The sequence below is a fragment of the Neofelis nebulosa genome, chromosome 12 (genome assembly GCF_028018385.1).
Source record: "Neofelis nebulosa isolate mNeoNeb1 chromosome 12, mNeoNeb1.pri, whole genome shotgun sequence".
NCBI lineage: Eukaryota > Metazoa > Chordata > Mammalia > Carnivora > Felidae > Neofelis > Neofelis nebulosa.
The window spans coordinates 62,507,380-62,531,258 of record NC_080793.1 but is presented as its reverse complement, the minus strand read 5'-3'; the positions used below and the strand labels follow the sequence as shown (position 1 = coordinate 62,531,258).

General features: G+C 37.9%; 1 protein-coding gene across 18 annotated transcripts in view; it reads left to right on the top strand.

The window, feature by feature from the left end:
• Nucleotides 1-23,879, top strand: part of KDM4C (lysine demethylase 4C) — a 443,090-nt gene that overhangs the window by 13,391 nt on the left and 405,820 nt on the right. For 8 of the 18 annotated variants that reach the window (XR_009251711.1, XM_058695399.1, XM_058695398.1 and 5 more), the window contains one exon: nt 10,574-10,673. The exons of 5 other annotated variants lie outside the window; for them this stretch is intronic. The gene's annotated coding sequence lies outside the window, so the exon portion shown is untranslated. Of the gene's footprint in view, nt 1-10,573; nt 10,689-23,879 lie in introns of all 18 variants that reach the window. 5 more of the 18 variants (XM_058695403.1, XM_058695400.1, XM_058695396.1 and 2 more) reach the window with 2 other exon arrangements.

The following is a 23,879-nucleotide window of genomic DNA, read 5'->3' as shown; positions in this document are numbered from 1 at the left end:
ATGGCTTATGTGATTGTGAATCTTTAGAAATAATTTCAGAGTTTGCATATAAAATTGCATTTAGATGTTTTATGTTTGAAACAAATAATGAGTGATTTACCTGGCCTCTCATGAGTTCTTCTGATAGGCCTAAAAGGTTTAGGTAATCTCAGATGTATATGCAAAATGGGCTTTACTGTAGAGCCGGTGGTAGTGATATGGGTTCTACCCCAGACATTGATTGGGTCTGCGCCAGGCCAGGAATTGCATAGTTGGTGCAGTTCAGAAATCAGCTGAGGGGCTGGCCAGCAAGCTTGCCTCAGGGTGCTGGGCTGTGCGGTGGGCAACACAAGGCCAGTAGTTGCCCAGGTACTGCTGCAGGTGTCTTGGGTCTGGGCATTGGGACCTGGGAGACTCAGGTAGGTCTTGCCTGTGCCAGGAAGTGTTCCCTCCTTTGCAGGTCTTGGACGGAGACAATCCAAGCCCTCCAAGCCCTGCAAGATTCTTAGAACTCACAATTATGTGCAGTGCAAGTTTTGCAAACTTGAAATTGCTTTATTTCCTTTAGCTGTTTTGTGTGTTCTTATCAACCTTCTGCATAATAATAGGGATTTAGAAAGCCAATCAGATTTCTAAATTCACAGTCATAGGGGAACAGCCCTTTTTTGCTATTCATGCAGAAATGGTAGTTAGCATTGACTGCATAATTTTTTGGTACTGTCTGTACCCATATTTTACTATAATTTTGTGATTTTCCTAAACTTGGAATTAACAGAGAATGAGTTTTTTTTTTTTAACTCAAATTTTAGAAAACTTTAGAATTTCTCTTTTTAAGCCCTTTTTGTAAAGGTCATGAATCTCAATCAGATACAAATTTGAATGTTTTAAAAATGATTTCTACCTTCTTCATAACTTTTAAAGCATTTTTTGTTCCATGCTTAGATGTTTTATTGATATACAGGCTAAAGATTATGTTTGGCTTTAAATTTAAAATGTAGGTTTAGAAGGAGAGTTCAGTGGTAAAGAAAATATTGGTCATTTTTCCTTAGTATTTTCTATTCTTAAAAAAAAAACTTAATGCCAAGATGATGCTTTCTCTGCCTTTTGATCATTGTCTATCAGGTAATTTACTGTTAAATGTAATATCCATATTACTTTAGAATATTTTTACTTTCCTCAACAGGATTTAGCATTGTGTCTGCATTTATACTGAGTTTTTTTTCTTTTCTTTGACCGTATTCTCTGTACTTTGACACATTGAATTGTAAGATCTGACATTTTCCTGCATTGCAATATGAGAAATTGCTTTTATGAAACACGATAAGCTACTTTCTAGATAAACAGATTTATTATTTAGAATCACTGCTATTTGTAAACTTTCTTTTCCTCTGCCATTAATGATTCATTTATGTCAAAATTTCCTCTCAAATCAAAAGTATTGGTAGGATACATAGTTCATATAGCTAGGAAAGATTTTTATCCTAGTGTACAAATGATTTTCTACACAAATTATCTTTTTTTTAAAGTTTATTTATTTATTTTCAGAGAGAGAGAGAGAGAGAGAGAGAGAGAGAGAGAGAGAGAGAGAGCGCACACACAAGCAGGAGGGGTACAGAGAGAAGGAGAGACAGAATCCCAAGCAGGCTCCATGCCATCAGTGCCGAACTTTATGTGGGGCTTGAACTCACCAACTGTGAGATCGAGACCTGAGCCAAGATTGAGAGTTGTATGCTTAACTGACTGTGCCACCCAGGTGCTCCTACTCAAATGATCTTTTAGTGTTAAAATCATTGTTGATGTTGTAGTTGATTATTTAAAAGTTAGTTATTTTACCAAAAGAGCCACACTTTATTAATCTGTAAATTTAAAGGTATTTATAGTTATATTGTTGGTTGTATAGCAGAGTAGACTAAGAGAAGGAAACCCAAGCAATTTATTGCCACTTTAAGAGCTTGAATACAAACACACAAACACAGAGCCTAATTACAGACTTTTCAATTAAAATAATGTCACAAAATACAGTTAGAAAACAGCTTAAAGCTGTTGAGGTCTTTACTGGCCATGCAGGTCTGTCTTACTTTTGGTACATTTAATGTACAAAAATATGGAATTGCCAAAATTAAAAGCTGGGAGTGATTGTTTGGTATTACAAAAAGATTGTTTATATTAAATAATGATTTTAGCATAGAAGTTTATTAAAAACATTTTTTTTGGTTTAATTTAAAGTATCTTTTTCAATTTTCTAAGTATTTTCAGAAGTATATCATTTCTGTTGTTTCACAAATGTAAAAAAGTTTTTCTGTAATGCATGAGGCATGCAAAAGACAGGGGACAGTCCTATGAATGTATCCAGATATTATGTGATGCTCTCGTATCCCATCTTTTTTCCTTCAGCAACCTTGTCCTGATTTTTGTGTTTAGTATTCCCTTGCTTTATCAATTTTTTTCAATTAAAAATATTTTTATTTTTATTGTTATTATTATTTTTAAGTAAACTCTATCCCTAATGTGGAGCTCTAACTCTTATGACATGAAGAGCAAGAGTTGCATGCTCTACTGACTGAGCCAGCCAGGTGACCCAGTATTCCCTTGCTTTAAAAAAATGGATTTATTTTATATGCATTTAATTAAGAACAGATTAAATTTTATTTTTTAGGTTTGTAAAAATAGACATATGGTTTGAGTAGCCTAAGACTTTCTGTGGTTCATACGTATTGTTGAGAGTAGCTTTGGTTTGTTAATTTTCACTGCTGTATAATATTCCACTGGTTGAATATACTCTTATCTATTGATCTTCTGTAAATGAACATTTTAGTTGCTTTCAATTTTTAGCTATTACAAAAATGCTGTTGTGAACATTATTGTACAATGTCTATTATTGAACATACTCTGTAGTTTCTTTAGGCCCCAGAGCAGGGTTTTGAACCTCTGCACAGTTGACGTTTAGGGTTGGATAATTCTTCGTTGTGGGTGCTTTCTTATGCATTGTATGTTAAGCAGCATCTCTGGCCTATGCCCACTAGACGCCAATAACACTCCTCCAGTTGTGACAAACAAAAATAACCGCAGACATTGTTAGTTTCCCCAAGGGGACAAAAATCACCCCTGGTTGGGAACCATTGTTGCCTTTGACTGATGAACAATTTAAACTTATCTTAAAAGTTTCACACATATGGGGATTTAAAATTTATCTTTTAATTTATAATTTAAGAAACTCCTCGGTTTTGGTAAGTATTTGTGCCACAAAAATAAAAGCTCTTACTATTGGGTCCCTCGGTAAACTTTAGAAGTATATGGGAGCCCTGAGACTAAAAAGTTTGAGAATGTTGATCTAGGCTTCCAATTCCTCACTTACAGAATAGGGTTAATAATAATACTTCTCTTGTTAGGGCTGTTGGGAAGATTAAATGAGTTACTATTTTCTATGTTAGTGTGTTATTGTGTGCTCCCTATCTCCTGTAGAAGGACAGCTCACCTTTTTTTGACCCAGATGCTATTTATTTTAAAGGCCCATCTCAACCCCACCTCTTCACTGTGCCTTTTACCACAGTGCCCATCTGTGGTCTTTTCTTTTCTTTAGGAACTCGTATAGCATTTATGTTTGTACCCTGAATTTGACTCAGAAGTACATACTGTCTTGTATTGTCGACTTTGCTAGGATTCCTTAGCCTTCTGGATTTTCAGTTTCTGACAAAGGGAAGGAATTTCTGGTCAATTGTCCAATCTTTTATTACTATTGTTGTTTTCCTTCTGAGTTTGGTCAAGCTAGGTGTCGATTATCCTGGGAGGAATTCTTTTTACTTTTAGATTCTGTACGCAGAGCTAGATGGAAGCATATTTTAAGCACCCCAGACTCCCTTTCTACCTCCCTGTCCATTTAATCCTCTACAGCAAAATCTCAGCAATATCTATAATTATCTTTTCAAAGCTATGTGACCTTGAGTAAGTTTGTTATCTTTTTGATTGATAATTAATTGTAAACTGTTGCTCTGCCATTACGTGATACAAAGATTCTTCCTTCTGCTTTGGCTTGGACATACCTCTTTTGGGATTGTCTCAGAATGACTTTGTGGTCTCTTCTGTTATCTTTTCTGTAGTGAGTGTAGCTCTTTCAGTAGTCAATGCCTGTGTTTTGCACTTTCGAGATGGCTCTCTTATCTTAAGAAAGTTATTTTTTTCTTCCTTCTTATTGCCTCCAGGTCCTTGAAGTTAAATAGTTTTATCAGGCAACTTCTTTGATTAATCTTTGTATTTAGCTGTAGAAACAGAGCTGTAATTTGACGGAATGAATGATTTAGGAGGGATAGGCAGTAAAATCTGAAAATCTATGTGCTTTGGAAGAAAATGATGGGACCAGTTATCTTACATGTCATGCTTTGAAGTTAGAGTGATTTGCAATCGGAAGCCATTTTTACTGAGAGAAAGATTCATTAAGAATGTTACATTTGGAAGATTTATCTATTTAAGTAGAGGATGGGGGTATTGTAGAGTTAAAAGCTTGGAAATCAGGAAGGTGTTGGTTAAATAAGGACTTGAGCTTGAGTAAGTTACTTGATCTTTGTTAATGTAAATAATTAGTTCCTTCCATCCCTCTATCCTTTGTCCCTTCCTCTCTCTTACATACAACATTGTGGCCATGAAAGTGTTAGAGATCATATAGTTTATTGGTTCCAGACTTCTGGATTTGAAAAAATAAGTTGGATTGACATAGGCTTGCCAACTTTTAATTTCCTTTCCTTTTTTTTTTTTTTTTTGGGGGTCAACCTTTTTCTAAAAAAAAAAAAAAAAGTATCAAAGAAAACTTACTATCTATTCCTACTGTCCAAAAAATATCAACAAAGTAGAAAGCGTTCTTTGAGAATAAAACTGGAACTTTATGAAAAATTAGAGCACTTTCATTCTTATTTTTCAGAGGACTGGTGGAACCACTGTTCACCAGTTGTAGGAACATTGAATTTGTTCAATTTCCCAAGTTTAAGGGTTACTGAGACTTAACATTAACAAAGATGAGGTGCTTAGGTGAGGTCACTGTGCTATTGATGGAGGCACAGTTCAGCTCACTTCTGTGGCTGTGATCAAATCCAGTAACTCTTATTTTTTGGGGTCATGTGTGATATATTTTTGAGAGTGATAGGAGCTGTGGATTCTTACCTTGGATAAAAAACAATGGATAGGAATAGCATGAGGACCGGAAATACTACTTTATTATACATGAGGCCATGAAAAACTTAGGCAAATACATTTGCATGGACAGTTTTCCAGAGAAGTATAAATTCTGAAACAGATTCAAGAAGGAGTAGAAATATTATGGCAGATGGTAGCTACACTTATTGTGGTAAACATTTCATAGTGTATATATTATTGTTGAATGAATATTTTGTACATCTGAAGTGAATCTAATATTGGGTATCAACTCTACTTCAATAAAACACACACACACACACACACACACACACACACACACACACACATTAAAACACACACAAAACAAGAAGTAGTAGAAACATACCATTTAAGAGAATTGATTCTGTAGTTATAAGTCTTACTGCAAAGAAAATGCCAGGTTCAGATGGTTTTTCAGGCTAGTTCCACAAAGTATTCAAATAATACTTAATTCTAACCCTAACAAAGTCAAAGTTTGTCTCTTTTAGGAACACTGCCTGCCTCATTTTTTCAGGCTGATACATCCTAATGCCAGCATTAGACAAGGATAGTGTGAATAAGGAAAATTATAAGCTAGCCTCACTTAGGAAGACAGAATATGAAACCTTAAATATTATATTAGTACAGATAATTGTAGTGTGATATGGCATCAGGTGTATTCTAGTAATATAGGTTAGTTCAACATTAGAATCATATATATTTTTTAAAGTTTATTTATTTTGAGAGAGAAAGCATGAGTGGGGGAGGGGCGGGGGGCGGGGGGGGGGAAGAGAATCCCAAGCAGTTTCTACACTGTCAGAATTGAGCCCAGTGTGGAGCTCAAAACCATTGACCATAAGATCATGACCTGAGCTGAAGTCAGACGCTTAGCCAATTGAGCCACCCAGGTGCCCCAACTTTAGAATCATATTTAATTGCAATAATAGATAAAAGAAAATCCATTGTAACAGGTACAGAAAAAGCATTTGATAAAATTTAACATCTATTTGTGATTTGAAAGCAAAACAAAAACAACAAAAAATCTCCTGGAGAAGGGAATAGAGTAGAACTTTTCTAACCTGTTAAAGGGTACTTATACATAGTAAGAATTTTAAAAGGTTAGAAGCATTCCCTGTATATATACATACATATATATACATACATATATACATACACACACACACACATATATATATATATATATATATATATATACTTTATTTTTTATTTTTTAAAATTTACATCCAAATTAGTTAGCATATAGTGCAACAATGATTTCAGGAGTAGATTCCTTAGTTCTCCTTACCCATTTAGCCCATCCCCCCTCCCACAACCCCTCCAGGAACCCTCAGTTTGTTCTCCGTATTTATGGGTCTCTTCTGTTTTGTCCCCCTCCCTGTTTTTATATTACTTTTGTTTTCCTTCCCTTATGTTCATCTGTTTTGTCTCTTAAAGTCCTCATATGAGTGAAGTCATATGATTTTTGTCATTCTCTGACTAATTTCATTTAGCATAATACCCTCCAGTTCCATCCATTTAGTTGCAAATGGCAAGATTTCATTCTTTTTGATTGCTGAGTAATACTCCATTGTATATATATACCACATTTTCCTTATCCATTCATCTGTTGGTGGACATTTGGGGTCTTTGAATACTTTGGCTATTGTTGATAGTGCTGCTATAAACATGGGGGTGCATGTGTCCCTTCAAAACAGCACACCTGTATCCCGTGGATAAATGCCTAGTAGTGCAATTGCTGGGTTGTAGGGTAGTTCTATTTTTAATTTTTGAGGAACCTCCATACTGTTTTCCAGAGTGGCTGCACCAGCTTGCATTCCCACCAGCAGTGCAAAAGAGATCCTCTTTCTCCACATCCTTGTCAACATCTGTTGTTGCCTGAGTTGTTAATGTTAGCCATTCTGACAGGTGTAAGGTATCTCATTGTGGTTTTGATTTGTATTTCTCTGATGATAAGTGATGTTGAGCATTTTTTCATGTGTCGGTTGACCATCTGGATATCTTCCTTGGAGAAGTGTCTATTCATGTCTTTTGCCCATTTCTTCACTGGATTATTTGTTTTTGGGTGTTGAGTTTGATAAGTTCTTTATAGATTTTGGATACTAACCCTTTATCTGATATGTCATTTGCAAATATCTTCTCTCATTCCTTTGGTTGCCTTTTAGTTTTGCTGATTGTTTCCTTCACTGTGCAGGAGCTTTTTATTTTGATGAGGTCCCAGTAGTTCATTTTTGCTTTTATTTCCCTTGCCTCCAGAGACGTGTTGAGTAAGAAGTTGCTGTGGCCCAGATCAAAGAGGTTTTTGCCTACTTTCTCCTCGAGGATTTTGATGGCTTCCTGTCTTACATTGAGGTCTTTCATCCATTTTGAGTTTATTTTTGTGTATGGCATAAGAAAGTGGTCCAGGTTCATTTTTCTGCATGTTGCTGTCCAGTTTTCCCAGCACCACTTGCTGAAGAGACTGTCTTTATTCCATTGGATATTCTTTCCTGCTTTGTCAAAGATTATTTGGCCATACATTTGTGGGTCCATTTCTGGGTTCTCTATTGTGTTCCGTTGATCTGAGTGTCTGTTCTTGTGCCAGTACCATACTGTCTTAATGATTATAGCTTTGTAGTATAGCTTGAAGTCTGGGATTATGATGCCTCCTGCTTTGGTTTTCTTTTTCAAGATCGCTTTGGCTATTCGGGGTCTCTTCTGGTTCCATGCAAATTTTAGAATTATTTGTTCTAGCTCTGTGAAGAATGCTGTGTTACTTTGGTAGGGATTGCATTGAATATGTAGATTGCTTTGGGTAGTGTTGACATTTTAACAATATTTTTCTTCCTATCCAGGAGCATGGAATCTTTTTCCATTTTCTTGTGTCTTCTTCAATGTCTTTCATAAGCTTTCTATAGTCTTCAGTGTATAGATTTCTCACTTCTTTGGTTAGATTTATTCCTAGGTATTTTATGGTTTTTTGTGCAACTGTAAATGGGATCTATTCCTTGATTTCTCTTTCTGTTGCTTCATTGTTGGTGTATAGGAATGCAACTGATTTCTGTGCATTGATTTTATATCCTGCAACTTTGCTGAATTCATGAATCAATTCTAGAAGTTTTTTGGTGGAATCTTTTGGGTTTTCCATATAGAATATCATGTCATCTGCAAAGAGTGAAAGTTTGACATCCTCCTGGCTGATTTGGATGCCTTTTATTTCTTTGTGTTGTCTGATTGCAGAGGCTAGAAGCATTCCCTGTATATTAAGACATTCCCGTCATTACTTCTCTTTAGCACTAGGGTGTCCTAGACAGGTCAGTAAAGGAGAAAGAGAAATAAAAAGAATAAGTTTTATGAAGGAAACAACAAAAACACTATTCTCAGATAATTTTCACATGATAGACAAATTAATGGAAATGAGATGACTAGGGTAGCTGGATATGAGATCAATTTAAAAATTAATGACATATTATATGCCAGCAACAAAAGGAAAAATTCTTAGCTTAAAAAATATACCAAGATGAAAAATGTTCTATCTATCTATCTATTTATTTATTTATTTATTTATTTATTTATTTAACATATATTCATTTTTGAGAGACAACGTGAGCAGGGGAGGGGCAGAGACAGAGGGAGACACAGAATCTGAAGCAGGCTCCAGGCTCTGAACTGTTAGCACAGAATCTGACACGGGGCCCGAACTTACAAACTGTGAGATCATGACCTGAGCTGAAGTTGGATGCTTAACTGACTGGGCCACCCAGAAAATGTTCAATTTAAAACAAATACATGTTCTATTTAAATGTTAAAACAAAATGACTGAATGCTTAAAAAATTAAAGACAAAGAAAGGCTCTGGAAATATCCCACATTAAAGAATACTAAAGAGACATGACAGCTACATGCATTTTCTAATCCTAGATGGAATTCCCTACTAGAGGGAAAAAAAGGTGTCAAGTATCTTATTTGGTCACTTGACAAAATTGGAACACAGAAATTGGATTCAAGTATTGTATCTATGTTAAACTTACTGGAACTGAACACTTTATCTATGTAAGACCCCTATTCTTAGGAAATGTACTCTAAAGTTTTTAGGGGTAAAGGACCATGATGTATGCAACTTAGTCTTAAATGGTTCAGAAAAAATAATTGTGTGTGGGTGATATATTAATGGAAGAAGAGAGATGAGAACACACATTGATAAAGCAGCAAATAGGGTAAAATATTATTAGATGAATCTGGCTTCAGATCATCTGGCTGCAGTATATGCAGGCTTTTTCTTTTATTCTATTCCAGCAATTTTTCTGTAAGTTTTTTCTAAGGAAAAAGTTAAAAAAAAAAGTAATAATAGCAGTAAGTATAAGAATAAACCCACAAAGTTTTGTGTTTTTCTTTAATTCACATTAGACGCCTTCATTGATTTAACTTTCTTCTAAAGCATGAATGGAGGCTTGGCAGTGTGGAAGAAATAAGGGAAATAGCTATCCTTAACCATGTGGAAAGACTTTTGACAATTATTGACCTTCCATTATTATAAGACACAGAATGGTTCTTTCCCAAGGTATTGAGTAGTTTTTGTTTTGGTTAAAGATGCCTATTATATAAAAAAAATACATACATCAATTATTTTATTTCTACTTAAAACTTGTACAATAATTTGCCTATCTTTTGTTGTAAAGCAAAGCCATTTCTTTGAAAGAAGTTTGAAGTCCTGCATTTCCTCTTTTGCATAAACCACACCCAATACAGCATCTACCGCTTTCAGTTTCTATTTTTTCAAAGCAGAGTGAGTGAAACATTTGAAGTAATATGAGCTGGAATCGTAGATTTTACAAATCCTTCTACCCCCTAAGCTTTTACTGTTGCAATTCCCACACTTCATTTGATATCCCCCTTCCCTTTTTTAAAAATCATCTCATCTTTACTGGATCACTCCAAAAGATTCAACTTAAATCTTATAGAAACATAACATTGTTGTATTCACACTTCATCTATTTACATAATATTTAATTATGTCAGATAATTAGCACAAGTGGCATAAACTGGATTGGAAATAAACACTTGATTGCTAAGCATGCAGTTCAACTGGTACTTAGACATAATAAACATACTCAAGTTTGTACTGTGTGGTGTTTTTCAGAGATAATATATAGTGTGTATCCTTTATCTGGTAAATCTGTTAAATAGAAGGTTATTGAGAGCTTCTACTATAGTAGGCCACTAACAGTAAGTACCTGTAGGTGGCTGGTTAGTTTGTTTAGTGGCTCAATTGATAATTTGTACTCAATATTACAGAATGAATTTTGAGTCATTCAAGTTAATTTCATTAAGATATACCAAGGAACTGATTGTTAGAAAGGATTACTAATAAAAGGCAAGTAGATATGAAGAAAACATTCATTTGATTTACATCTGGTATTTTTTATTTCTTTCTTTCTTTTTTTTTTTTTTTAAAGTAGGCTCTATGCCCAGCGTGGAACCCAATGTGGGGCTTGAACGCATGACCCTGAGATCAAGACCTGAGCTGAGATCAAGAGTTGGATGCCTGTACATCTGGTATTTGTATACCAGGTTTCTTTTCCATTCATCATTGTTATCAGCTTGTATTTGATAATTTTGTCAGTCATGATTTAGTGACAGATTATGGCTACTGCCCTGGTTAACTTAAGCAGAAATGGATTTGATACTGGAGCTGTTGAAGTTTGGAGAGCAGGCACTGGATGTATCCCAGAACACTACTGGAGGTGCTGCGAACGGATCTGCCATTTCTGCCACAAATAGAGAACTGAAGAATCAGGGTCTGGGATCATAGCACCATGGCTGAAATCTGGGGTGCAGGAGGTTGCTGCTGCATTTGTTTGTTCCATGAACATGCTATCTTAGTTGTCATCCAGAGATCAGTAATAGTGCCAGGACTGTTCTTAAGAGCTAAATTACCTGTGCTAGTTCTGTTCCAGTAAGAAGAAAACCTTGTGGTCTCCAATTCGTTCCACACTCTGTCCAGTTCTGAATTCAAGCCTCTTCATATTGGAAGAATTTAAAGCATATGTGGAATGCCTTTTGCAATGTAGATTTCAGCTCTTCAGACTACTCAGTCTCTTGCAGATGCAAACTCTTTGAGTGTTTACCCTATGACTTCCATTATGCCTACGATGTCTGAGGCTTGGTTTCTCCCCCCCCCCCCCCCCCCCCCCCAAATCTCTCTCTGGGGCTATGTGGATTCTCTCTATTCTACTTCTTTCTGCTAATGTCCTTCCTTTGGTCATTCTCTGTTTATGCAAAAGGAAGAAAAATGGCTGTCCCAGCCCTTCATGGCTTCCTCTGTTCCCCAATTCTGAGTTCCTAGGGCAGTAATGGAGCTCGTGCAGGTCAATTGCAGTATGCAGTATTTGGCTGCCTGGGCTCACTGCCATGAGTGGGAGAAATTCTTGAGGGAAGGAGGGAAGATGGCTTCCAGGGCTGAGGGGTGGAGGCTTTTTCTGAATGGTCTCATTCAAAGGGCTAAGATATAATTGATTCTCATGATTTTTGGTAGTTATGTTACATAAAGTCACTGAGAATACTGAATTACTGAATACTGAGGGGAAATACAGGATTAGATTTCTGTGAGGCTTTGATCACACATTTTTGTCAACTGAGCTATATATCAATCACCTTGTTTTATGTGTATTTCTGGTTTTTTTTTTTTTAATGTTTATTTTTTTGAGAGAGGAGGGAGAGTATGAGCTGGGGAGGGGCAGAGAGAGAGTGAGAGAGAGAATTCCAAGCAGGCTTCGCACTGCCAGTACAGAGCCCGACACAAGGCTCAAACCCACCAACTGTGAGATCATGACCTGAGGGGAAATCACTTGAGCCACCCAGGCACCCCTGTATATTTCTGTTTTAAAGGCACCTTATTTAATATATAATTGTTGATTCACTAACATTGAACCCATGCCAGCAGCACTATAACTTATGCCTGAAGTTACATTACCTAGTATGTTTGTCATAGGGCACATTATAGCTTTCTTGCACTTAGGAACTTATGCTTGGGGACTGTTTTAAGCAGCTAAATCACCAATAAGAAACAGAAAAAATGCAAATACCACTGGCACTAAAGAGAGTGCAAAAATATATTTGTTTACAGTTTGAGGACTGAAACAAGAGGGAGCATGTCCTTGTTTGACCTCTGCTGAAGGGATGTGCATATTGGCTGATTCAAATATTTCAATACTGCGAATGTTTATGAATGGCCATGCAGGTGCCACAAGTATTGGTTTGGGGGTTACAGATAAATTTTAGCAAGTAGGTGAATTTGCAAATGCTGAAACCAGGAATAATGAGGGATGGCTGTGTATATATGGAGTGAGGGTGAGAAGAACATTAAAAATGACCGTTAGTTGGTGGGGAGTGTTGCCAGGAAAGGCTTCATAATGGAGTCTACGTGTGAGATGACCCTGACCTGTAGTATTACAGCCACTTGTGTGCATGTTCCCTCATGCACTTGTAAGCTCTGAGGATTGTGCTGGTCAGTGCTGGCTGAAAAAGGCAGAGCAGGACTATGGATGGATTGAATGAACTAGGATTGGGACTGTGGGGTAGAGAAGCAGATTTTAGAGGAAGGATTCCTTTTTATTCCTAGTAACTTTTGGATTAAGTTTTATCTCTGTTGAGTTTGAGAATCATCTAAAAATGGCTCTGCCTACTAGGCATTTAGATTTGCTGGACTTGGATTTAAGGGAGAGAGGTCCTTGTTGCATATTTCTGAGGCATTGGTAAGGACAGTTGGATGACAGTGTCTGTCTGTGACTGATGGAAAAGGAAGACAACCACAGAAAGAACCTTGTGGTATACCAGTTGTGAAAGATTTGGCTCTGGAGGAGTGCAGAAAGGAGTTCAGGGTGGAGGGTGGAGTTAACCATGAGAGAGTGAATGGAGGATGGTATATGTCCTCCCCATCTGCAGTAGCTGTACCAGGGGAGGACTTATTCAGTTTTAAAGGCTACAAAGAGACTGGGAAGAGGACTAAAGACAGCATGTAGCCTATAGCAATTAGAAAGTCATGGGGGCACCTGGGTGGCTCAGTCGGTTAAGTGACCGACTTCGGATCAGGTCATGATCTCACAGTTCGTGAGTTCAAGCCCTGCATCGGGCTCTGTGCTGGCAGCTCAGAGCCTGGAGCCTGCTTCTGATTCTGTGTCTCCCTCTCTCTCTGCCCCTCTCCTGCTCATGCTTTGTCTCTCTCTGCCTCAAAAATAAATAAAAACATTAAAAAAATTTATAAATAAAAAAAAGAAAGTCACTGGCAACCTTACCCAGAGTGATTTCAATGCACTGGTGGATGGAGATGTCAGATTGCAGCAGGACTGATGATTGAATAGATGGAGTGGACAACATGAATGTAGGCTATTCTCTGTTGGGTTTTGTCTGTGAGGGGTTGTAGAGCAAAGGCTATAGCTGGGGTCTTTCTGGGAGGGGGATGGTGTACAGAGAACCTTTAAAAATTATGTGGGAGAGATTTGAGCATGTGTATAGGCAGTGGGGAAGAAGGTAATAGAAGGGATTTAATTTGAAAAGATTTTTTTTTTGGAAATTTTTTTTTAACATTTTTATTTATTTTTGAGAGACAGAGAGACAAAGCCTGAGGGGGGGTGGGACGCAGAGAGAGAGGGAGACACAGAATCAGAAGCAGGCTCCAGGCTCTGAGCTATCAGCACAGAGCCTGACGTGGGGCTTGAACCCACCAACTGTGAGATCATGACCTGAGCTGAAGTTGGACACTTAACTGACTGAGCCACCCAGGCACCCCATTTTTTTTTTAAGCCAACATCTGTGTCGTTACTGTGTAGCCTGACAATGTGCTAGATTCTTACATTTAACTTCGAACTGAGTACCCATTACAATGCTGTAGGGAGGAGTGGTATTAATGAGGAAATAGAGGTCTAGCTTAAGAAACTTTCCAGAGGTCATGTGGTCATTAAGTGGGGGAGACAGGAGGGATAAGAATCCAGTTCTGGGGTTGCCTGACTGGCTCAGTCTGTAGAGCATGCAACTCTCAATCTCAGGGTCATGAGTTCAAGCCCCACATTGGGAATGGTGCCTACTTTAAAAAAAAAAAAAAAAAAAAAGAATCCAGTTCTGTCTGGCTCTGTCTGCCTTCACCTGGCTGCCTCTTAAGTGAAATAGTCACAATTTGAAAGAAATATACAAGGTGATTTACTTCAACATCCATTGTAATAGTAATTAAAAAAAAATATCATTCTGTTTGGTTGAGATTACCAGTGTGATGTCAATTTAGTTTAAGTGCTGGAAAGCCGAGTAACTGTCACTGGCTACAGTAATCTTTTGTTTAGTCTAGTGCTTCAACCTAAGGATTTGGGCACAGACTAATTAATCAACATGGTTGTGGCCATTGTACTGTTAGAGATGAATGGAAACTTTATCCCAAGGGAAGAAGATAGTGGGATTTCTAACAATTAGGTGGTTGTTGTGTTGTGCAAGCTGTGACTGAATAGAATCTATCTTTCCCCAACCCTCATCTCCCATTTTCTAATAATTGCCTATTTAGTAGAATCTGACTATTGATAAAGGAACTCTGACATTCTGCCATTGAACTTTACAAGTATAAAATAATAGGTTAGGCAGTTAGAAAAAGTCTGAGTATTGAATCTAAAAGGTTCAATGTTCTAATTTATGCCTTTTAAATGAGGATATTCTCAGGTTTATAAGAATGTAGATATGCATATGCATACATATTAAACATATTAAAGACCCTTTATTCTAGTTGTGTTACTGCTCTTTTGTAATATTATTATTTAAAAAAATTTTTTTTTAATGTTTATTTATTTTTGAGAGAGAGAGAGAGACAGAATGTGAGCAGGGGAGGAGCAGAGAGAGAGGGAATCCTAAACAAGCTCCAGGCTCTGAGCTGTCAGCACAGATAAAGAGTTGCATGCTCTACTGACTGAGCTAGCAAGGCATCCATTGTGTTATTGTTCTTTTAATCTAATTTTTTTTCTCCCTTGTTACATTATTGTGCTTTTCTGTGCAAATATCTGGTGGCTGGTTGTTGGTGCACACATATAGTTTTTATCCATATATGTAATGCTCTTTTTATTCTCTAACAGTCTTACTTTTCATTGGAATAGCCATATAAGTGATGGTGTATCCTTCTCAGTGTATCTTATCAGGAGGCACATGATATCTAATTTTCTTAGTAGTGATTTAGTTTTGAAGTGGTAATGTACTCTCATTAGTCTTTGATAGCTTGCTTGCTTTCTGGAACAACATGTTTTAGTCACATATTATACATTTCTTGTCCCAGACCTGGAACTAGCCTTTTCTTCAAATATCCCTGGTTCTTTTTATTGAAATATAATATTTAGAGACCATAATTTGTGTGCAGTAATTTTTATTACTGTTTTTTCATTGTTTTTATGCCTTTTTCAGTGGGCAGTATTAGAAGATAAACATTTTTTTTTTTTTTAATATTATTTTTTTTTTAAATTTTTTTTTTTTTTTTTTCAACGTTTTTTATTTATTTTTGGGACAGAGAGAGACATAGCATGAACGGGGGAGGGGCAGAGAGAGAGGGAGACACAGAATCGGAAACAGGCTCCAGGCTCTGAGCCATCAGCCCAGAGCCTGACGCGGGGCTCGAACTCACGGACCGCGAGATCGTGACCTGGCTGAAGTCGGACGCTTAACCGACTGCGCCACCCAGGCGCCCCAGAAGATAAACATTTTAAGAGAAAAAAATCTTGAGTTCATATTGCTATTTCAAATTCTAATGAAAGACTCACTTTTTATGTAATCAAAGGATTTTATATTGGTATCTCTTGATCCTGAGATCAAAACCTGAGCTGAGATCAAGAGTCAGACACTTAACCACTGAGCTACCCAGGGACCCCTATAATGAAAATCTTGATTCCTAATGACGTTAGCATTATTGCTTACTTGCTGTATCTTATAGTGTACTTGTAATAGTTAAAAAAGACCTAACACTAATATTACTACTAAAAAATCTAACAAAGAAATGTAATTTATATACATTTAAAAAATCATCCTATATCCTAAAATATATCCTGTTAGAATCTACAGCCTAAATACTGTGATTCGAAGTTACTTAAGCAATTCTTTTCCTTGTTTGCTCATGTCACTGACTTATTATACAGTTAATTTGTTTTTCAGGTGTTAGGCCTGGCTTTTTTTTTTCTTTTTAATTTTGTTTTTAATTTTGTATATCATATACGTGATTGCTGAGTTAAAACGGCTATACTCATAAAAGTTTTGCTTCCTTACCTGTCTCTTCTTTTCACTATAGGTAACCATTTTTGTGGGTTGGATCTTGCTTCCTATACAAAAAGTAGAATATTATAAACTCTGTTCTGCACGTTGCTTTTTTAATTTAACAGTGTAATTTGGAAATCACCCCAGATCTGTACTTAGAGATCCTTCTCATTCTTTTTATGTTGCCTATACTCTGTTGTTGGAAGTACCACACTGATCCAACCAGACCCCTATTGGTGGACACTTAGGGAAGTGTAAGAGATACAAGAACGAAAACCAAGAAATGACTTGTGTCATTAATATCTGACTCAGTGCATTTGAAAAATTGATGCAAGACTGAAGTGGACACATAAATTAGATATTATATAAGATTTAGTGCTGGGAAGAAGTTTGGGGTTTGCAACTAGAATCAATTACACTGTGGGCATTTCATGGAAAGAAAATTGCTTCTCCTGACCCACTCACTGAAGTCTAGACCTCGTTGTAGTCTGACCCAGGAAAGGAATGTTATGTGGGGTGGAGCCAAGAGTGAATACTTGGCAATTTTGCTGGTTTCAACACCTCTTCTGTATACTTAATTCTGAGAAGATGACACCCTGAGTGCTCCAGTATCTGTTAATCTTGCCAGATCTTTGGTGAACAGGAGAAGGAGAAGCACTGCTCAGTTCGCCCAGGAGGATGATTTCTGCCTGTTTCCATCCACCAAGAGTATAAAGAGTGGTACAGTCAGGATTGTGAGTTGGCCAGTATAGACTGTTGGAAAGAATCCACGTGTTTACTTGGATCACTTCTCTTCAGGAACCTTCTCCTGGGACTCATCCTAGATTCTGTGCAATAAAAGAAACTTTTGCACAGATTTATCTGTTGCCTTGACTCTTCTTTCCCAGAACTGTCTCCCTGAGTCCAACTTCCCATTCTTACTTCTGATCTCTGTAGGCTGGTAGAGCAAGGTGGACTGCTGATTTGAATGGGACCAAGAAGATTAAAGAAGAGCCCCCTGGGTCTCTGGGAGAGGATTGAGGTCTGGCTTAGGCAAAAAATGATTAATAGACTGAGGATTTTCTTTGCTGTCTTGCTCTCTAACTTAGGGCTCCAGGCCTGTGAGGTCCTGGGATGATAGAAAAGGGGAGAATTTAAAGCCCGATGTCCCTGTTGTGTTTCAGTTCCTAGATAGGCAGTGCTAGTGGCTAATGTGGCATTTTCAGGGTGGTCTGCCAGTTTTCTACCCAACTGAGAAAGACGAAGGAGTCAGGTGGAAGGTCAGAGTATTATAGGCTTTACTATTGGTGAAACTGGGTTGGAGAATGTGGTAGGCTACTATGTTCCCATCAATATGACCCCTGATGCCTGCGTTAGTCTGCTAGGGCTGCCATAACAAATTACCACGGACTTGGATGGCTTAAAACAAGAGAAATTTATTCTCTCACAGTTCTGCAGGCTAGAAGGCCAAAATCAAAGTGTCAGTAGGGCCATGCTTTCTGTAAAGGATTTGGGGAAGAATCTGTTCTGTGCCTGTCTTAGCATCTTATATTTGCTGGCATTTCTTGGTTTGTAGCTGCATGACTCCAGGCTGCCTCCCTCTTCACATGGTATTCTTCCCTCTTTGTCCAGCCCTTCTCCTCTTATACAGACACCAGTCATATTGGACTAGGGTCCGCCCTCATGAAGCATGACCTCATCTTAACTTGATTACATCTGCAAAACCCCTGTTTTCGAATAAAGTCACATTCACATGTATTAGGGGTTAGGTTTTAACACATCTTTTGTGGGGACATAATTCAACTCATAACAATGCCTGACTGAGGCACTCTGCAAGTAGAAGCTTACTTGGCTCACTGTGAGGCCCAAAGTGGGTGAGCTTCAGTGTTGCAATAGAAATGCCAGACTTCCAGGGTGCCTGGGTGGTTCAATTGATTAAGCATCTCACTCTTGATTTCAGCTCAGGTCATGATCTCAGGGTCATGAGATTGAGCCCTGTGTCGGGGCCACGCCCCAGCGTGGAGCCTGCTTGGGATTCTTTCTCTTCCTCTCTCTCTCTGCCCCTCCCCAGCTTGCATGCTCGCAGGCTCTCGCTCTCTCTCTCTCAAAATAAATAAATAAACATTTTTTGAAAAAAAAAAAAAAAGATTTCCAGCTGCCTCTGGTGGACTTAGCACTTGGGAACTGAAGTAGAGTAGAGTAGTCACACCTGTTCCTTCTGGACCTTGACTGCTCAGTTTCTTTTAAAATCTCACTGTAGGGAGGGAGGAATGAGGGCTGGCAAGGATGCCTCCAGTGTTCGGGTGAGTGCACATGAGGAAGCATAGGGGAGTGTTCTCTTCTAATATCACATGACTGATAATTGTACCTTAGTTCATTTTCTTTTTAGCTTAATAAATTATCTGCTTAAATGGTGAGTGCTTTATCTCTTAGGATTGCAGTAGATCCTTAAGTGTTCTCTTCGGAGGCAGTTAGCAGTGCAGACCAGTTCTGTGGGAAGGCATTGTCTAAGAAAATAATACCCCTAAGATGAGAACCATCAGTTTTTATGTTTTTCATAGAAGTTGCTTAAATAAGAGAACAGAAGTTGGAAATACAGGTGTACACAGGAAAGCAATATAGGATATAGATTTACATTTAGCAGGAAAGTATCAGCCCCAGTTTCTTTTTTTATTGCCAAATAAAGATACATGATTAAAATAAGAAGAATAGATGTTTGTCCTTCATGATAAGGTAAAATTTTTCAGAAAAGAAGCTTGGGAGAATTACAGAAGTATGAATTAGTGTTAGGCTTTTCTTCACTTAATAAAAAAGATCTTTAGCTCATTAAGAAAAAATTCTTAGGGTATTTACCAGAAATATGACTATTTGGTTTTGGTGGTTTATAAAAACATTGAAGGCTAGCTCTGTAGAAGCAAAACAACAAAGTTGTCATCACAGAATTGCTGTTACTCACTTTGGGGATTCAGTCTCTAAAGAGGGGGAACGTTGAAAAAATGATCATTGTATCACCTTCAGCTGAAAATCATAGGTATATTCTTCCCAAAATATAACAGTCTTTTTCTGACTAAGAATCATTATTGCAAGAGCATTTTAAACCTACTTTTCTGCATGATTCAGAGAAGTAAAAGTAAAGGAGAAAGAAGGGTGGCTGGGAATTTGTGCAGCATGATTAAATTTGGTAGTGATAAATGTGGATTAGGAAAAGCTCAAGGAACAGAAAACTTATAAGTTACCTTTTAAGGGTAAAGAATGTAAGGAAGCAACCCAAAAATGAAATGAAAATGGTTATTTACGCCCCCAAAATGATCAGTATCACTAGTATTCAAAACAAAAACAAACAAACAAACAAAAAACCCCGGAAACTTGGGGCACCTGTACGTTCATTTGGTTAAGATCTGACTCTTGATCTCTGCTCAGGTCACGATCTCATGGTTTGTGGGATCAAGCCCCACATCGGGCTTTGTGCCGATAGCGTAAAGCCTGCTTGGGATTCTCTCTCTCTCTCTGCCCCTTCTCTGCTCTCTTGCCTCTCCCCCCCACAAATAAAGACACTTAAAAATAAAAAAGCTTAACAATAGACTTTTTTGCCTCTCATTTTGGCAAAGATTAGGGTGGTGGGATTAACGTTAAATTTTTAGATACTTTAGTATATTTCAAATTTTATGATGATCATATATTAACTTTATAGATTGAAAAAGGTCTGAAATATAAGCTAACCAGGTCTTTAGTATATGTACCTGATTTGTAGGTATAACTAGTTTTGTGTAGTCAAGGAATAGTGACACCAGGAGGAGGCAAAGTATGTTTCAAAGGCCAGGTAGCAAACTGGGCAGAGATTTAATTCTGATTGCTACTAATTCTCTGCATATATTAATAGTCCTCTGGCTTCAGTTTCTTATCAGAACCATTGTTCTGTATTTTAGGCCAAAAATCTTGACTTGTCTGTTTCTCTCACTTCTATCAGGAAATTCTGTTCCGAATATACTGCAATCTGATCACTTCTCACTTCTCGCTGCTGGTCAAAGTCACCATTTTATTTTGCCTGGATTGGTGTATATTGCCTCTGTGCTTCCAATCTTGTCTTTGCTTGGTACAGCAGCCAGAATGATGAGCCTGCTCACTGCTCTGCTTAAAATCCTCCAGGAGAGTTACTTTAGAAAGCCGTGTCATCTCCTTGAAATACCTGTTAGAGTAGCAAGAATGGGAATGTACAAGAAGGGGAAGAGCCCCAGATTATTTCCCCCAAACTCTCTCTTCTCCTCATCTTCCCTGTCACCATTCTCTTTTTCTTATGAGTTCTAGTTACACTCACATCCTTGCTATTCCTTGAAGAGCCCAAGAGGCTCCTCGCTCTTACTTAGTTCAAAATGCTTTTCTTTCAGATATCTGCATGATTTATTCCCTCTCTCAGGCACCTGAAATGTCTTCCCTCACCTACCCTGTATAACATAGCTACTCCCTGGTTTTTTCTACAGAGGGCTTATGACTTATTTATTGTCTATTTCACTCCATTCCTTGTTACGGTTTCTCTTCATCCTTCCTGAATGCCTGCTCAGCAGTTAGGCCTTCAGTAACTGTTGAGTGACTGGCTAGATTTCTCATTTCTTCCCTAGTGGCTTTTTCCTCTGCTGGAGAGCTATGCATGCCACCCTTGTTCTTTGGCGAGGGAAAAAGTAAGGCTCTCTTCCAGGTACCAAATATTTCTACAAAGGTAATCTGGGAGCTTCTTCCCCCTTTTCACTGCTCAGATTTTTGTGTTCTATTATTCTTTACCAGTCAAGCAAATGAGTTTGTTTTCTAAGTAACTTTCCTGTGTGTGAGATCAATGCTTTCCTTTTTCCTGCATTTGGTATCATTTTATGTATATACTTTAGCATTTTGTCATTTATTTCTTCATTCGGTTGGCATGTAGTTATTATAGCAGATGTTACAAACCAGGCTGGATCCCAGACTGGAAGTTAGGGCTTAAAGAGACAGAGAGTCTGATTTTCCTTTGAGGGGTTTAGAGTTTCAGTGTATGGTCAGAAGTGTCAGCCGTTGGGACAGGCAACTGCTATAAGGAATGCAGAGAGGGAGGTCAAAACAAACAGGATGGTTCACTTAGGCCTACTTGAGAAGGATTGAGAATCTTGCCAGGTAAGGAGGTAGGTAAAGGCTACTGTGATGGTAGGGAATGGTTTGGGCAAAGGCATGGAGAGTTCTGGTTTGTTGAGAGAAGCACAAATCGGTACAAGTTGTTGGAGCTTAAAGTATAATGCAGGCTGTGGTGAGGGACAAGGCCCTGATAGTTATGTAAAGGCTGAATCTAGGCGCTTCTAAAGGATTATGTGTATCCTGTATAGAGGTTAGACTTCCATCCTGCAGCCCATGGATTTGGGCATGTGTATCACATATGAGGGGGGATAGGCGAGGAGGTGGCCTGGAAGGTTTTTTCTTTTGCATGCCTCGTCCCTGAGGCAAGGAGAATATTTTCTGTCATGTATTAATATATCTATATCCATGCAGATTATTTTCTCCTTTATATTAAGTTAATAGTGGGTGGCAGGGTTTAATTTTGATTCTCCTCACATGTACTTTTTGAGATAGATGCTTATTTAAACCTTTACTGAATGATGATCACATCTTTATCTGTAGCCCTGATCTGTTTTAACCTCTTATTATCCCATAGTATGTTTTCATCTTTAATTTTTTTTAAATTTTTTAATGTTTATTTATTTTGATAGAGAGACAGAGAGCGAGCAGGGGAGGGACACAGAGAGGGGAAGACACAGACTCCGAAGCAGGCTCCAGGCTCTGAGCTGTCAGCACAGAGCCCGACACAGGGCTCAAACTCACGAACTGTGAGATCATGACCTGAGCCGAAGTCGGACGCTCAACCGACTGAGCCACCCAAGCGCCCCAGCATGTTTTCATCTTTATCTATTCCATCCTGTCCCAGTTTTTCTTTTTGTCAGGCAAATTAAAATTATTAAAAAAAAAAAAAAAAAAAAAAGGAAAGCTTTGTTCTGAGAGTATTTGTGGTTTGGATCGTCAGATGCCAGACACTGTTACTGCATCTGGAAGTGGGATGGGGCAGGACTCCTTTCTAGGGCAGGCAGGCCAGTGCTTCTTACTCAGTTTTGCACTCCATGTGTATTAGGTGATTAGTAAATGTTGAGGGAATCATCCTGACTATTGTCAGCATAATTAAGTTCATATTTTTATAGCACAGTCTGCTACCTACTTTTTTACTTTGACATCCTATAAACTTTCCTCTTTTCTTTTTTCTTTTCTTTTCTTTCCACTTTGCTTTGCTTTGCTTTTCTAATTAACATCCAAGTTAGTTAGCCTATAGTGCAACAATGATTTCAGGGGTAGATTCCTTAATGCCCCTTACCCATTTAGTCCATCCCCCCACCTCTCCAGTAATCCTTTGTTTGTTCTCCATATTTAAGAGTCTCTTATGTTTTGTCCCTTTCCCTGTTTTTATATTATTTTTGCTTCCTTTCCCTTATGTTCATCTGTTTTGTCTCTTAAAGTCCTCATATGAATGAAGTCATATAATATTTGTCTTTCTCTGACTAATTTCCCTTAGCATAATACCCTCTAGTTCCATCCACGTGGTTGCAAATGGCAAGATTTCATTCTTTTTGATTGCCAAATAATACTCTGTTGTGTGTGTGTGTGTATATATACACACATATATATACTGCATCTTCTTTATCCATTCATCCATGGATGGGCATTTAGGCTCTTTCCATACATTGGCTATTGTTGATAGTGATGCTATAAACATTGGGGTGCATGTGTCCCTTTGAAACAGCAGCCCTGTGTCCCTTGGATAAATACCTAGTAGTGCAAATACTGGGTTGTAGGGTAGTTCTATTTTTTGTTTTTTGGGGAATCTCCATACTGTTTTCTGGAGTGGCTGCACCAGTTTGCATTCCTACCAGCAGTGCTGCACCAGTTTGAATTCCCACCAGCACTGCAAAGGAGAGGATTCTCCGCATCCTCGCCAACATCTGTTGTTGCCTGAGTTGTTAATGTTAAACATTCTGACAGGTGTGAGTAGTATCTCATTGTGATTTTGATTTGTATTTCCCTGATGATGAGTGATGTTGAGCATTTTTTCATGTGTCTGTTTGCCATCTGGGTGTCTTCTTTGGATAAGTGTCTATTCATGTCTTTTGCCCAGTTCTTCACTAGGTTATTTGTTTTTTGGGTTTTGAGTCTGATAAGTTCTTTATAGATTTTTGATACTAACCCTTTATCTGATATGCCATTTGTGAATATCTTCTCCCATTCTGTCAGTTGCCTTTTAGTTTTACTGATTGTTTCCTTTGCTGTGCAGAAACTTATTATTCTGATGAGGTCCCAATAGTTCGTTTTTGCTTTTATTTCCCTGGCTTCTGGAGACGTGTTGAGTAAGAAGTTGCTGTGGCCAAGATCAAAGAGGTTTTTGCCTGCTTTCTCCTTGATGATTTTGATGGCTTCCTGTCTTACATTGAGGTCTTTCATCCACTTTGAGTTTAT